At 52.7% G+C, this 15,703-nt stretch overlaps 1 protein-coding gene across 5 annotated transcripts in view; it reads right to left on the reverse strand.

Annotated features, from left to right (window-relative positions):
- LOC116953595 (uncharacterized) overlaps positions 1 to 15,703 on the reverse strand; it is a 75,767-nt gene that overhangs the window by 16,332 nt on the left and 43,732 nt on the right. Inside the window, exon 1 of one of the 5 annotated variants that reach the window (XM_076051837.1) lies at positions 13,868 to 14,035. The exons of 1 other annotated variant lie outside the window; for it this stretch is intronic. The gene's annotated coding sequence lies outside the window, so the exon portion shown is untranslated. Of the gene's footprint in view, positions 1 to 501; positions 623 to 2,561; positions 6,465 to 13,802; positions 14,036 to 15,703 lie in introns of those variants that run through there. 3 more of the 5 variants (XM_076051839.1, XM_076051841.1, XM_076051838.1) reach the window with 3 other exon arrangements.

Here is a 15,703-nt window from a genome sequence, read left to right on the forward strand (position 1 = left end):
TGTGAGACTGGGTGTGTGTGAGAGAGACTGTGTGAGAGAGAGTTTGGGAGACTGAGTGTTGTGAGTGTGAGAGAGTGTGTGTGTGTGTATGAGAGAGACTGGGTGTGTATGAGAGAGACTGTGTGTGTGTATGAGAGAGACTGTGTGTGTGTGAGAGAGCCTGTGTGTGTGAGAGAGACTGGGTGTGTGTGTGTGTGAGACTGGTGTGTGTGAGAGAGACTGGGTGTGTGTGAGAGAGACTGTGTGTGTGTGAGAGAGACTGTGTGTGTGTGTGAGAGCCTGTGTGTGTGTGTGAGAGACTGTGTGTGTGTGAGAGAGACTGTGTGTGTGAGAGAGACTGTGTGTGTGAGAGACTGTGTGTGTGTGAGAGACTGTGTGTGTGTATGTGAGAGACTGTGTGTGTGTATGTGAGAGACTGTGTGTGTGTATGTGAGAGACTGTGTGTGTATAAGAGAGACTGGGTGTGTGTGTGTGAGACTGGGTGTGTGTGTATATGTGTACCGTTCCGGCCTTCATAGGTGCTCGCTAACAGCACTTGCCCCTACAGTCTGTTAAGGCTATATGGGGGATCTTTATCTTTGATCTTTGTGTATATGAGAGACTGGGTGTGTGTGTGAGAGAGACTGTGTGTGTGTGAGAGAGACTATGTGTGTGTGTGAGAGAGACTGTGTGTGTGTGAGAGAGACTATGTGTGTGTGTGAGAGAGACTGTGTGTGTGAGAGACTGTGTGTGTATGTGAGAGACTGTGTGTGTATGTGAGAGACTGTGTGTGTGTGAGACTGTGTGTGTGTGAGAGAGACTGGGTGTGAGACTGTGAGAGACTGTGTGTGTGAGAGAGACTGGGTGTGAGACTGTGAGAGACTGTGTGTGTGAGAGAGACTGGGTGTGTGTGTGTATATGAGAGACTGGGTGTGTGTGTGAGACTGTGTGTGTGTGAGACTGTGTGTGTGAGCCTGTGTGTGTGTGAGACTGTGTGTGTGTGAGACTGTGTGTGAGACTGTGTGTGTGAGACTGTGTGTGTATGTGAGAGACTGTGTGTGTGAGAGAGACTTGGTGTGTGTGAGAGACTTGGTGTGTGTGAGAGGGACTGGGTGTGTGTGAGAGGGACTGGGTGTGTGTGTGTGTGTGTGAGACTGGGTGTGTGTGTGAGACTGGGTGTGTGTGTGAGACTGTGAGACTGTGTGTGTGTGTGAGAGAGAGACTGGGTGTGTGTGTGAGACTGTGTGAGACTGTGTGTGTGAGAGAGAGACTGGGTGTGTGTGAGACTGTGTGTGTGTGAGACTGTGTGTGTGTATATGAGAGACTGTGTGTGTGTATATGAGAGACTGTGTGTGTGTGAGACTGTGTGTGTGAGACTGTGTGTGTGTGTGAGACTGTGTGTGTGTGTGAGACTGTGTGTGTGTGAGCCTGGGTGTGTGTGAGAGAGACTGTGTGTGTGAGACTGTGTGAGACTGTGTGTGAGAAGGACTGGGTGTGAGACTGTGAGAGACTGTGTGTGTGTGAGAGACTGTGTGTGTGAGAGAGACTGGGTGTGTGTGTGAGACTGTGTGAGACTGTGTGTGTGAGACTGGTGTGTGTGTGAGACTGTGTGAGACTGTGTGTGTATGTGAGAGACTGTGTGTGTGAGACTGGGTGTGTGTTGTGAGTGCGAGAGAGGGTGTGTGTTGTGAGACTGAGTGTGTGAGTGATTGAGTGAGTGTGTGTGACAGTGTGTGAAGGAGCGTGTGATAGGAGTCTGTGTGTTCGAGTGTGTGAGGGAGGGAGTGTGTGTGTGGGAGTGTGAGGTGGAGTGTGTGACAGATTGAGTATGTGTGCGAGAGAGTGTGCGAGAGTGTAATTGTGTGTGCATGTGTGTAAGGGAGAGAGAGGGCGAGTGTGTAATTGTGTGTGCATGTGTGTAAGGGAGAGAGAGAGGGCGAGTGTGTGAATGAGAGATTGTGAGAGATTGAAAACGTGACAGTGCGAGAGAGAGAATATGTTAGGAGTGTTAGGGAGTGTGAGAGATTTAGTGTGTGTGAGAGTGAGTGTGTGTGTGAGAAAGATGGTGTAAGGGAGTGTGTTAGACTGTGTGTCTGTGTGTTTGTGAGTGTGTGAGTGTGAGAGATTGTGTGAGAGTGTGTGTGAGAGATGGTGTAAGGGAGTGTGTTAGACTGTGTGTGTCTGTGTGTTTGTGAGTGTGAGAGAGTGTGTGTGTGTGTGAGAAATGATGTAAGGGAGTGTTAGACTGAGTGTGTGAATGCGCGTGAGTGTTGTGGGTGAGGGAGTGAGTGTGTGACATATTGAGAGTGTGTGTGTGTGATGGTGTAAGGGAGTGTGTTAGACTGAGTGTGTGAATGCGCGCGAGTGTTGTGGGTGAGGGAGTGAGTGTGTGTGTGTGGCAGATTGAGAGTGTGTGAGGGAGAGCGAGTGAGTGTGTGAGAGAAAGAATATAAATGATGTTCGGTAATGAGTGAGGCAGTGTGTACGTGTGCCTGTGTATGTGTGGCGGATTCTCGTCTTTGCATGTACATGTGTGTACGTGTGTCTGTGTGCGCGTCGGTACTGGTTAGTGCGCTACGTACGAACCCGGCGACCAGAGTTCGATTCCCGCTCACGAACATCAACACCGGTGACGATTATCTGAACCAATCCCCGTGCATCCCCTAGGTCGACTCGGCCTAAAATTAGTACCTGGTGTGTAAGCATCAGGACTGGGGAGACAAAGACGGCCGGCCGTGGTGCTGGCCACCCATCCCCTCCCGTAACGTGCCAGCCTTTATAGATGCTACTCGCTAACAGCACTTGCCCCAGCAGTCTGTTGAGGCTATACGGGGGATTATTATATTTGTCTTGTGCATGTATGTGTTTAATGAGTTGGTTTTGTGTGTTCAGTTTAAATGTGTGTGTTGAGGGTGTGCTATGTGAGGGGTGTGTGTGTGTGTGTCTTGTGTAGTCTGCCGGCCTTCATAGGTGATCGCTAACAGCACTTGCCCCAACAGTCTGTGAAGGCTATACGGGGGATCTTTGGTTTTGTGTAGTGTGTGTTTAATCTGTCGTGTGTGTGTGTGTTGAGTGTGTGGTATGTGAATGATTATAGTGAATGTGTGTGTGTCTGGTATGTGTGAGTGGTGAGTATGTGGTGTGTGTGTGAAGTCTGTGTGTGTGTGTTGAGTGTGTGGTATGTGAATGATAATAGTGAATATGTGTGTGTGTCTGGTATGTGTGAGTGGTGAGTGTGGTGAGTATGTGGTGTGTGTGTAAAGTCTGTGGTGTGTGTTGAGTGTGTGGTATGTGAATGATTATAGTGAATGTGTGTGTGTGTCTGGTATGTGTGAGTGGTGAGGGTGGTGAGTATGTGGTGTGTGTGTGTTGAGTGTGTGGTATGTGAATGATTATAGTGAATGTGTGTGTGTGTCTGGTATGTGTGAGTGGTGAGTATGTGGTGTGTGTGTGTGTTGAGTGTGTGGTATGTGAATGATTATAGTGAATGTGTGTGTCTGGTATGTGTGAGTGGTGAGCGCTGTGTGAGTGGTGAGCGCTGTGTGTGTGGTGTTTAATGAGCATGGCATGGTGAGTGCCAAGACTGTCATCGCTTACCACACACTTTACAGAAAACTCACCACACTGCACACAATGCAACACTCACTCAAACAATACTCACCTCGCAAAACACACAAACATTACAATCCTCACCACACACTCACACCACTCACTGCATAACACACATTACACCACTCACCGCATAACACGCATTACACCACTCACCACACAGCACACATTACACCACACATTACACCACTCACCACACAGCACACATTACACCACACAGCACACATTACACCACACAGCACACATTACACCACTCAGCACACATTACACCACTCAGCACACATTACACCACTCACCACACAGCACACATTACACCACTCAGCACACAGCACACATTACACCACTCAGCACACATTACACCACTCACCACACAGCACACATTACACCACTCACCACACAGCACACATTACACCACTCACCACACAGCACACATTACACCACTCACCACACAGCCCACATTACACCACTCACCCCTCCCCGCACACTCCACACACACAAAGCACCGTCGGCACACGTGGCCCAGCCTAAACAATACGAGCTGCCAACAGCCACACAGTTACACACACAGCTACACACGGACACACAGCTACACACACAGCTACACACGGACACACAGCTACACACACAGCTACACACGGACACACAGCTACACACGGACACACAGTTACACACACAGCTACACATGGACACAGTTACACACATAGCTACACATACATCTACACACGGACACACAGCTACACACACAGCTACACACGGATACAGTTACACACACAGCTACACACGGACACAGTTACACACATAGCTACACACACATCTACACACGGACACACAGCTACACACACATCTACACACGGACACACAGCTACACACACATCTACACACGGACACACAGCCACACACACATCTTCACACACAGTTATACAAAAACACGGCCACACACAGCTACACACACACAGACAGTTACACAAAGACAGCCACACACAGCTACACACAGCTACACACAGATACATATAGACACACCTGCACAAGACAAAGATCCCCCTTATAGCTTGTAACAGACTGTTGAGGCAAGTGTGGTCGGCACGGCACACGAGGGGGTGGGTGGCCAGCACCACGCCCGGCCGCCTTTGTCTCCCCAGTGGCGATGTTTACTACGCACCGCACCAGGCATTCATTTGAGGCTGAGTCGACCTAGGGGAGTCCCAGGACCGGTTCAGATAATCGTCACCGGTGTTGGCCGTGAGCGGGAATCGAACTCGGGTAGCCGGGTTCGTAGCATAGCCGGACAAAGCAGTACACAACCGGTTCCCACTTACACACACAGCCACACACACACAGCTACACACACTTCACTGTAAACCACTGTACCCGGCATAGCACGCAGCACGGGGCTTGACAGCACCGGATATAGCACGGCATGGGAAACAGCATCACACACACACAGCAACACACACATGACTACACAGCATCACACACACACATGACTACACAGCATCACACAACAACAACCGCCATTCGCCACTAAGTGTCGGTGACGTCACCACGACGCTTGTGCCAGGTCATGTGCACCTTGAGGCCACGTGAAGTGTCGAACACCCGCTGGCAGGAGGTCACGGGGCAGACCCAGGTGCCACGGGTCGACTGACTGAGATGACTGGCTGATGCACCACCTGTGCCCCCTACTGTGCCAACCTGCTGTGTTTTAGCCACCCGGCGCTCCGCTCGTTGTTGCGAGCGTCGCTCCTCCGCCCTCCGTTGTTGTTGGAGGGCGACTACCTCCAACTGCCCAGTAGCATCCTTCACGAGCCTCCTCCACAGAGGCCGATCTTGACACCGCTGGTACCAGTCATCGACAAGTCCACTCAGCTCCACGTCCTTCTGTACCACATCACTCCATCTCTTCTCTAGCCCGTGCCGCGCCCGTTTAGCCCCCTCGATCCGGCCGAACAAAAGCTGTTTCGGCATGCGGTGGCTGGGCATGCGGGCTACATGACCCAGCCAACGCAGCCTTGCCTGCCGGAGGAGCTCACCGATGGGACCTTGCCCAGATCTTTCAAGGATTTGTGAGCTCCTCACACAATCCAGCCTGGTTAAACCCAGGATGGATCGTAGGCAGCTAGCCTAAATGTGTCTAACCGGTGAAGATGTTCCATTAAGGGGGTCCACGTTTCGCAAGCGTAGAGAAGGGAGGGAATGACCGTGGCCGAGAAGACCTGAAGCTTAGTGCGGAGCGACAGACCAGGTAGCTTCCACACAGCGTTATGCAACCAATGAAAAGATATTGCCGCTCGACTGATTTGGAGTGAGACCTCTGCTGTTAAACTGGAGCCGGTCATAAGCACACTGCCCAGGTATGGGAAACTTTCCACTCTCTCCACAACTGCCCCATCACCGATTGCGAGTTGTGGGGGTGGAGTGTCCGATGATACAAAATACCCAGGAAGGTGCTTAGTTTTGGTGGGGCTGATGGTAAGGCCCCATCTCTTAGTGGCACGCTTCAGTCTCAGCAGCAGCGTCTCCAACTCCTCCTCTGAATGAGCAGCTATTACCAAATCATCGGCATACATAACGTGGTTGAGCAATAGGGAGCCATCCCTTGACCGCACCTGGGCATCGATCAGCCTCCCATTATATCTGTGCCAAATGGAGATTCCCCCGGTACAGCTATTGAAGGCTTCACGAACTACGTGGTCAAAATAGATGTTAAATAATGTGGGAGCCAGTGGACATCCCTGTCGCACCCCAAGGTGTACAGGAAATGGCTCTGACTCCCGGCCACGTAGTTTTACCCGGGCCCGCTCACCATCATGAAGGTCCTTAATGATCGTGAGCAGGGGGTCAGGGACTCCAAAAGCATGAAGAACAACCCAGAGCTCAGGCCTACTGATGGTATCATAGGCCTTGACCAGGTCAATAAAGCAGAGATGTAGGTCTTGTTGGAATTCCCTACACCTCTGCTGTAGCAGACGGACAGAAAATATGGCATCTGTGCAGGACCGCCCTTTCCCAAAACCGCATTGGGGCTCCGCAAGCCTCTCCTCAGCGTGCCTGGCAAGGCGATGTTGAATAATCCTTGCCAGGACCTTTCCCGGCACACTGAGGAGTGAGATGCCCCTGTAGTTGTTACAGTCTGTGCGGTCCCCCTTCTTAAAGAGGGGGACCACCAGGGCATCCTTCCAATCCTGCGGAACCCGTCCAGTGGTCCAAACTGTTGTTATGATGTCATATAGGGCAGTCTGTGCACAAACGCCACCCTCCTTCAGCATTTTGCTTGGGAGATCATCTCTGCCCGGTGCCTTTCCTGGTCTCAAACTCCAGATCGCCTTCAGTACTTTCTCAACAGATGGCACCTCAGCCAGCCACTTACAGGGGGTGACTTCTTCCAATATTTGAGGCACCGCAGCCTCAGCAGGGTCATCCTCACTTTGTGCCACGATGTTTTCCTGGCTGAGGGGTTTCCCCTCCCCCAGGACCTCACAGAAATGCTCAGCTAATCTGCAAACCTGTTCCTGGGGGTCGGAGATTGGAACACCGTTTTTTCCCCTAATGATGGTAATAGGTGTGGTGCTGTAGGTTACTTTTTTGATGGAGTTAAATAGAGATTTGTGATCGCGGGCCACTGAGGCAGACTCCATCTCCTCAGCAACCCGCGACCACCACCCATCCTTGCAGTGCCTCACGGCTCTCCGAACCTCCAAGCGAAGGCTGCGGTAAACCTCCTCATTCTCTGACGTGGGATTCTGTAGCCGATGACAGTGGGCCTGTCGATTTTTCTCAACTATCCTGAACACCTCCTCTGTCAGCCAGGGTCTCTGGGGAGGTCTGGACCGCGTACCCAAAGCAGCCATTGCAGCTGCATGAATCACAGTCCTAAACCTCGCTCATTTACCCTCAACATCAGGAGGAGTGGGGGACGATGCCCACCCCAGCCGCAAGCGATGATTAAATTCTCACTTGCAACTTTCATCAGCTGAGACCAGGCCACTTTAGGTTGGAATGGGGTCCTGGGTGTACACCCACCACCGGAGTGGAAGAATGACAGGCGCATCTTACAGATGACTGGTCGATGGTCAGAGGACAGATCAGCTCCACGGTAGGTCCTGGTGTCAAGGACATGGGCTCGCATCCGCTGGTCTGTCACTATGTATTCCAGCAGATGTTCTTGCTTGGACCCGGCATGTATCCATGATGTTGTGTGGATGCGCCGATGCCGGAACAGCATGTTGGTAATTACAAGCCCATGGGCTGCACAAAAATCTAGCAGCCTCCTACCGTTGTTATTGAGCTGATCTGGCCCATGCCCTCCAATCACTCCAGACCAGGTGCCAGCATCATGACCAACTCGGGTATTGAAGTCACCCAACAAGATGACTCTATCCCGAGGGGCCACTTTAGCCAGCACCTGTGACAGGTCATAGAAGGCATCTGACTCATCGGCTTTGCCTGCATCCCTCCACGGATGTTCGTCTTCGGTGGGGGAATAAGTAACCACGACCACCACTCCTCGCCTCCGGTTGATGGGAAGGCGAGCCCAAAGTAACCTGGGGCTTACAGCTTCCCACACCTCACCGCCACGCTCCCACGCACCCTTCATTCTTTTGTTCAAAAGAAGAGCCACACCCTGTTGTTTGGCAGTCTGCTGCCCCGAGTAGAGGATTGTCCACCCCTCATGGTGGCAGGAGCCAGAAACCGGTCCACCGGACCTCCTGAATGGCACAGAGATCCAGGCGGTACCGGTCCAGCTCCCGACAGAGGAGTGGCAGCCTCTCCTCTGCAGTGAGCGTTCGAACATTCCACGTGGCCCCACGAAGTGGCTTTTCGTTGTTTCTGGAGGAGCCCCGAGGGTGGAGATTAAATCTCCTGGCTCCGCCAATTGGGGTTTGGCCAGGAGACGTCATAGACGCCTGTCCCCCCGGGGCCTCCGGCACAAGCTTATTAGTTATATATTTAAGTCGTGGTTTCGTGGTAATTTTTTTAAGGTTTGAGGGGTTACCAGCCCCTCGCACCCGTCCAGAGCCCCCGTTTAGCCACTGTGGTGGTCACAGACGCCATGAGGGGAGAGGACCAATAGGAATTGGCCCTCTCCCCACAGCGCTGTCCACGACAGAGTTGCCCGTCCGGCACCGCGAGGAGGTAGGGGGTTGTTTTGCCGGACAAAACACACAGCAACACACACACACGACTACACAGCATCATGACTACACAGCATCACACACAGTACTACACACACAGTGACTACACAGCATCACACACACAGCAACACACACAGTATTACACAGCACCACACAGACTCCATCACACACCCACAGCACCACACTGGGCACCACACTCACAGCACCACACTCACAACACAGCACCACACTCACAACACCACACTCACAGCACCACACTCACACAGCACCACACTCACAGCACCACACTCACAGCACCACACTCACAACACGGCACCACACTCACAACACGGCACCACACTCACAACACCACACTCACAACACGGCACCACACTTACAGCACCACACTCACAACACCACACTCACAATAAAGCACCACTCTCACAACACCACACTCACAGCACAGCACCACACTCACAAGACAGCACCACACTCACAGCACCACACTCACAACACGGCACCACACTCACAATAAAGCACCACTCTCACAACACCACACTCACAGCACAGCACCACACTCACAAGACAGCACCACACTCACAGCACCACACTCACAGCACCACACTCACAGCACCACACTCACAGCACCACACTCACAACACGGCACCACACTCACAGCACGGCACCACACTCACAGCACAGCACCACACTCACAGCACAGCACCACACTCACAGCACAGCACCACACTCACAGCACAGCACCACACTCACAGCACAGCACCACACTCACAACACAGCACCACACTCACAACACAGCACCACACTCACAGCACCACACTCACAACACAGCACCACACTCACAGCACCACACTCACAACACAGCACCACACTCACAACACAGCACCACACTCACAACACAACACCACACTCACAGCACCACACTCACAGCACCACACTCACAAGACAGCACCACACTCACAGCACCACACTCACAGCACCACACTCACAGCACCACACTCACAGCACCACACTCACAACACGGCACCACACTCACAGCACGGCACCACACTCACAGCACGGCACCACACTCACAGCACAGCACCACACTCACAGCACAGCACCACACTCACAGCACAGCACCACACTCACAGCACAGCACCACACTCACAACACCACACTCACAGCACAGCACCACACTCACAACACAGCACCACACTCACAACACAGCACCACACTCACAGCACCACACTCACAACACAGCACCACACTCACAACACAGCACCACACTCACAGCACCACACTCACAACACAGCACCACACTCACAACACAGCACCACACTCACAACACAACACCACACTCACAGCACCACACTCACAGCACCACACTCACAGCACAGCACCACACTCACAACACAGCACCACACTCACAACACCACATTCACAGCACAGCACCACACTCACAGCACAGCACCACACTCACAGCACCACACTCACAACACAGCACTCACAGCACAGCACCACACTCACAACACCACACTCACACCACAGCACCACACTCACAGCACAGCACCACACTCACAGCACCACACTCACAGCACCACACTCACAGCACCACACTCACAGCACCACACTCACAATACGGCACCACACTCACAATACGGCACCACACTCACAACACGGCACCACACTCACAACACGGCACCACACTCACAACACCGCACTCACAGCACAGCACCACACTCACAGCACAGCACCACACTCACAGCACAGCACCACACTCACAACACCACACTCACAACACAGCACCACACTCACAACACCACACTCACAACACGGCACCACACTCACAACACCACACTCACAGCACAGCACCACACTCACAATAAAGCACCACACTCACAACACCACACTCACAGCACAGCACCACACTCACAACACAGCACCACACTCACAGCACCACACTCACAACACAGCACCACACTCACAGCACCACACTCACAACACAGCACCACACTCACAGCACCACACTCATAACACAGCACCACACTCACAGCACCACACTCACAGCACCACACTCACAGCACAGCACCACACTCACAGCACCACACTCACAACACCACACTCACAGCACAGCACCACACTCACAACACAGCACCACACTCACAGCACCACACTCACAACACAGCACCACACTCACGGCACCACACTCACAACACAGCACCACACTCACAACACCACACTCACAACACGGCACCACGCTCACAACACCACACTCACAGCACAGCACCACACTCACAATAAAGCACCACACTCACAACACCACACTCACAGCACAGCACCACACTCACAACACCACACTCACAACATAGCACCACACTCACAGCACAGCACCACACTCATAGCACCACACTCACAACACAGCACCACACTCACGGCACCACACTCACAACACAGCACCACACTCACAACACAGCACCACACTCACGGCACCACACTCACAACACAGCACCACACTCACGGCACCACACTCACAGCACAGCACCACTCTCACAACACAGCACCACACTCACAACACAGCACCACACTCACGGCACCACACTCACAACACAGCACCACACTCACAACACAGTACCACACTCACAGCACCACACTCACAACACAGCACCACACTCACGGCACCACACTCACAACACAGCACCACACTCACAACACCACACTCACAACACGGCACCACGCTCACAACACCACACTCACAGCACAGCACCACACTCACAATAAAGCACCACACTCACAACACCACACTCACAGCACAGCACCACACTCACAACACCACACTCACAACAGCACCACACTCACAGCACAGCACCACACTCACAGCACCACACTCACAACACAGCACCACACTCACGGCACCACACTCACAACACAGCACCACACTCACAACACAGCACGACACTCACGGCACCACACTCACAACACAGCACCACACTCACGGCACCACACTCACAGCACAGCACCACACTCACAACACAGCACCACACTCACAACACAGCACCACACTCACGGCACCACACTCACAACACAGCACCACACTCACAGCACAGCACCACACTCACAGCACAGCACCACACTCACAACACGGCACCACACTCACAACACAGCACCACACTCACAGCACAGCACCACACTCACGGCACCACACTCACGGCACCACACTCACAGCACAGCACCACACTCACAGCACAGCACCACACTCACAGCACAGCACCACACTCACAGCACCACACTCACAGCACCACACTCACGGCACCACACTCACGGCACCACACTCACGGCACCACACTCACGGCACCACACTCACGGCACCACACTCACAGCACAGCCCCACACAGCACCACACTCACAACACCACACTCACAACACCACACTCACAGCACAGCACCACACTCACAACACAGCACCACACTCACAACACCACACTCACAACACAGCACCACACTCACAACACCACACTCACAACACAGCACCACACTCACAGCACAGCACCACACTCACGGCACCACACTCACAGCACCACACTCACGGCACCACACTCACAGCACCACACTCACAGCACAGCACCACACTCACGGCACCACACTCACGGCACCACACTCACAACACAGCACCACACTCACAACACAGCACCACACTCACGGTACCACACTCACGGCACCACACTCACAGCACAGCACCACACAGCACCACACTCACAGCACAGCACCACACTCACAACACAGCACCACACTCACAACACCACACTCACAACACAGCGCCACACTCACAGCACCACACCACACTCACACCACAGCACCACACTCACAACACAGCACCACACTCACAACACACACTCCACACCAGCCCGCACATTACATAAAACAGCACACACACGGCACAGTACAATATAGCATGCAGGACATAGCACACATGATATTGTGCACAAGACATAGCATACATGGTGTGCGGTATAGACGTAGCAAATACACAATACATCAACAATAACATAGCAAACAGTAGCAACAGCACACAGGGCAGCAGCAGGCCCCACACAAGGCAGCACACAAACACACAATCATAGCCTCCAGCAAGACACAGCACACACCACGACAGTACACAACACACAGCATGCGCATAGTTTACACAGATCACAAAGGACATCGTGCACACACAGCACACGATAAAAAGCACACTCAGAAGACAAGACCGCACTCATAGCCGACAATTCATAGCACGCGTGCATGCACAGTACACACGAAGACATAGCAACACACATAGCAAGACTCAAAACAGCAGACACCACGAGGCTAGTACAGCCCCCACGCACAGCACGCGAGACTCAAAAGCATAGCATGCTTCAAATAACTCACAGCACAAGGCAGCACACACTGGACTGATAACACAGCACACAACAGCACATAGCGCATACACAGAATAGCACAGCATGTGGAGAGATACATAGCCTATGACACAGCACACAAAACCTAACTCAGGATGCAAAACAGCACGCAAGATTCACAGCATAACAGACAGTCGCAATGCATAGCATACAGACCACCAGAATTATAAAAATAATAGTACACTACATAGCTCACAGCACGACACAACAGCAGTCATGACAGCAAGAGACAGCACGCTCAACACAGCGACTCAACACAGACACTCTGCAGACAGCACGGGAGGCAAGTATATCGCACCCGGCATAGCACACAGAACACAGCAACAGACACAGCACTTCACTCAATCATCACACAACCCTCAAAAGTACACACAACATAGCATAAACAGCGGCACACGCGACCCAAAGCATAGCATGCAACAAAGTATAGCACACAACACAGGGGACAGAAGCACACTAGTCTCAAAGTATAGAAAGCATCATATCAGACAGCACCACACACGACTCTAAGTATAGCAGACAGCATAGCACACGTCACGCAAGAATCAAAGTAGTGCGCCGCATAGGAGACAGCAGCTGACAGCGTACATTCAAAGTGCAGCAGACAACACAGCACTCATCACTCAACACTCAAAGTACAGCACTCATAGCAGCACACGCACAGCTACCCGAGGTATCAGCAGCAGCAGCAGCTGTTGCCCCGCGCTCAGACAAAGGCACTCGGCACCGTCACCTGTGCGTGCCCGAGGTAACCGGGGCCGGCTATGGCGTCTCCCCCTCTGCTCCCCCTCTGCTCCCCCTGCTCCCCCTCTGCTCCCCAGGACAGATGATCGCCTCTATCGCGAGTGGGAGCGACCCCGCGTCTCCCCCCCCATGCATCCCCCTTCCTTCTCCCCTCCCCCCACTCGATCCTTCCCCTACCCCCACTGCTCCCACCTCCTCCTCCCACCTCCTCCCTCCCTCCCTCCCCCCTCCTCCTCCTACTTCGACCCCCATGCATCCCCCTTCCTTCTCCCCCCACCTCCCCCACTCGTACTCCCCCTCCTTCCCGTCCAGCGAGGGGCAGCACCCCCCACCTCAACCCCACCCCCCACCCTACCCCCCACATCGCATTCATCACCATCATCACTGCCATCATCACTGCCATCACTGAGCCGAACACACCTCGCCTCGCCCATTGAATGTAACGCAAACATCATCAACATCACTGCTATAAATTAACGACGGTATTTCCATCCACCATCGCTACCATCATCACCACCATCGCTACCATCATCATCATCTACATCACCACCATCGCTACCATCATCATCTACATCACCACCATCTCTTCCATCATCATCCCCATCACGACCATCGCTTCCATCATCATCCCCATCACTACCATCATCATCTCCATCACCACCATAGCTAGCATCATCATCATCACCATCCCTATGACCACCATCGCTACCATCATCACCATCATCATCCCTATAACCACAATCGCTACCATCATTACCCCATCACCACCATCGCTACCATCATCATTCCCATCACCATCGCTACCATCATCATCCACATCACCACCATCGCTACCATCATCACCATCTACATCACCACCATCGCAACCATCATCACCATCATCATCCCTATAACCACCATCGCTACCATCATTATCCCCATCACCAACAGCGCTACCATCACCACCACCATCATCATCATCCACATCACCACCATCGCTACCATCATCACCCCCATCACCACCACCATCATCATCATCCACATCACCACCATCGCTACCATCATCACCATCTACATCACCAACATCATCATCATCCCCATCACCACCATCGCTTCCATCATCATCCCCATCACCACCATCGCTACCATCATCATTCCCATCACCACCATCGCTACCATCATCATCCCCATCACCACCATCACCACCATCATCGCTACCATCATCCCCATCACCCCCATCACTACCATCATCATCCACATCAACTACCATCGCTTGCATCATCATACTCATCACCACCATCACCATCCCGATGACCACCATCGCATCCATCATCATCCCCATCACTATCATCGCTTCCATCATTATCCCCATCACCACCATCATCCACATCGCCATCGCTACCATCATCACCATAAACATCCCTATAACCACCATTGCTACCATCATCCCCATCACCACCATCATTACCATCGTCATCCACATCACCACCATCGTTTCCACCATCATTACCATCGTCATCCACATCACCACCATCGCTTCCATCATCATCCCCATCACCACTATCACTTCCATCGTCATCCCCATCACCACCATCACCACCATCACTAGCATCATCATACCGATCACCACCATCGCTACCATCACCACCATCACCATCCCTATGACCACCATCGCTACCATCATCACCACCATCGCTACCATCATCACCACCATCGCTACCATCATCACCACCATCGCTACCATCATCACCATCAACATCCCTATTCCCACCATCGCTACCATCATCCCCTCCATCGATACCATCATCATGTACATCACCACCATCGCTACCATCATCACCATCAA

This window comes from Petromyzon marinus, chromosome 52, assembly GCF_048934315.1.
Source record: "Petromyzon marinus isolate PM22_M1 ecotype Great Lakes invasive population chromosome 52, UKy_Petmar_22M1.pri1.0, whole genome shotgun sequence".
NCBI lineage: Eukaryota > Metazoa > Chordata > Hyperoartia > Petromyzontiformes > Petromyzontidae > Petromyzon > Petromyzon marinus.